This window comes from Elephantulus edwardii, unplaced genomic scaffold (assembly GCF_000299155.1).
Source record: "Elephantulus edwardii isolate Elephantulus edwardi_28Jun2011 unplaced genomic scaffold, EleEdw1.0 scaffold00317, whole genome shotgun sequence".
NCBI classification, from domain to species: Eukaryota; Metazoa; Chordata; class Mammalia; order Macroscelidea; family Macroscelididae; genus Elephantulus; species Elephantulus edwardii.
The window spans coordinates 1,509,970-1,512,477 of NW_006400067.1; positions in this window are offsets into that span (position 1 = coordinate 1,509,970).

Below are 2,508 nucleotides of genomic sequence, written 5' to 3' on the forward strand. Positions count from 1 at the left end.
AAGCTGAGAGAACTGAAAACAATTTAAGCCTCATGCTGCAATATTGAAAGATGCTATGGACAAAATATTCAATGACCCAGAAAGCATCAAAAGAAGATGGAGGGAACACACAGAGTTACTGTACCAGAAAGAACTCATCAACACTGAAAAATTTCAGGAAGTCCCTTATGAACAGGAGCCAATGGTAGTGAAGGAGGAAGTAGAAGCTGCATTGAAGGAATTGGCAAAAAATAAGGCTCTAGGAATCGATGGAATACAAATTGATTTTGTTTTAGTTAACAAATGCATCCCTGGGTGCACTCACCAGTCTATACCAGGAAATTTGGAGGACAGCTGTCTGGTCAACAGATTGGAAGAGGTCCATATTTGTTCCCATTCCCAAGAAAGGTGATCCAACTGAAGGTGAAAATTACCAAATAGGATAAGGCTGATTGATACAATAACTGTGGCAATGGGGGGCTGGTGTGTCAGAATTAGTGAGACTGGCTTAGGACAAGGGCATGGTTCAGAGCTACTGTACATAGTGTCGCTATGGGTCACAGATGACTCAATGGCAGGCACATAACAACATATGTGTCTTATTATTATATACTTTTTATTAGTACTGTAGAATCATAATTGACCCATAACTGACCCTCCAGTGGATTTTTGGAGGGAGGTTGTCCATGCTTCTCCTATGAAGTGGTTGGTGACATCTAACTGCGTGCCTTCAGGATTGCAGCATAGCTTTTTGCTACTAGACTACCACTGTTATGTACTCTCAAGTCAGAACTGCATGATAGGTAACCTTCTGGAAGGTGTTCAGATGCTGTAACTTACATGGGAGATTTCCCATCTTTCTCATTCAGAAAAGCTGGAGGATTGTAACTGCATTACTTTGGGTTGGCAGTGCGACTCTGTGAATAGGTAGCACAACTAACCTTACCCTATCCTGTGCCATCCACAAGATCTTTGTCATGCTCAAGTCCATTGTGATAGTCACTGTGTCAATCCACCTAGTTTAACCTTCGTCTAGTTTTATAGCTTCAAAATCCTAGCCTCCAAGCAGAAACTTGGTTTCACCCTCTCCAAGACAGACCTATTTGTTTTCTTGGCAGTCCATGGCATGTTCAAGACTGTTCTCCAGCACCACAAATTGAAGGCATTTCTTCTTCTTCTTCTTCATTCTTAGTCATTGTCCAACTCCCTGAAACATAACAAGTTATTGAAAAGACCAAGGTCTGGATTAGGTGTACCTTTGCCTCTAGACTGACAATATTGCTCTTCAGTACTCTGGAGAGGTCCATGACAGCAGATTTTCCCAATGCAATTAGTTTTTTTATTTCCTGACTTCTGGTGTTAAGAGTGTTGATTGTGGATCCGAGCAAGCTGTAATTGCTAACAACTTCAATCTTTCTCCATCTATTATGGTGCTGCCAATTGACCCAGTGGTGAGAATCGTTGTCTTCTCGATATTGAGCCTCAATCCATGTTGAAGACTACAGTCCTTGACTTTTTGCAGCAGGTGATTCAGGTCTTTTTCAATTTCAACAAGCAAGGTTGTGTCATCTGTGTATCATAGGTTAATGAGTCTTCCAATCTTGATGCCACACTCATCCTCATAAAGCCCTGCCTCTTGAATGATCCATTCTGCATACAGATTAAGCACTTAGAAACACTCAAAAGACAGTTCATCACAAGTAAGAACTTTTGGTGTTTGTTTTGAGGACAGAACAAATTAAACCATTAAAAAGAAATCCCATTTCCATTGGGTCAACTGTGACTTGTGGTAATCTTCCAACTGGATTTCTGAGGCTATGTGTCTTAGAAAAATGGGAATTCCAGAACACTTGACAATGCTAATGTAAAACTTATGTTTGGACTAGGAGGCAGTCATCAGAATACAGAAAGGAAAAACTGCATGGTTCAAAATTGGGAAGGTTGTGTGTCAAAGATGTGTCCTATCTCTAAAACTTTTCAATTTATTTGTGAAACAGATTATCCAGGAGGCTGGGCTCTATGAGGAAAAGTGTGGCATCAGGATTGGAGGTGGTTGTTGTTATGTGGCATCGAGTCGCCTGCGACTCATAGCAACCCTATGTACAACAGCCCTAAACTCTGTTCTGTCCTGTTCCAATTGAACTGTCGCTGACATTCCCATCCCAATTATCCCAGTCACTGAATCAATCCACCTAATAGAGGGCCTTCCCCTCCCACACTGTCCCTCCCCTTCCAAGCATGATGTCCCTCTCCAAGGACCGGTCCCTCGTTGCAACATGTCCAAAGTATGTCAGACAGAGCCTCAAAATCCTTGCCTCCAAGGATCTACCCAGTTTAACCCTTTCCAGGATGAATCTGCTTGTTTTCCTAGCAGTCCATAGTACTCTCAATACACTTCTCCAGCACCACAGCTCAAAGGCATCAATTCTCCTTTTATCCTCCTTGGTCATTGTCCAATTCTCTGATGCATAACAAGTAATAGCAATCTGCATTATGCAGATGACACAACCCTGCTTGCTGAAGAACTGA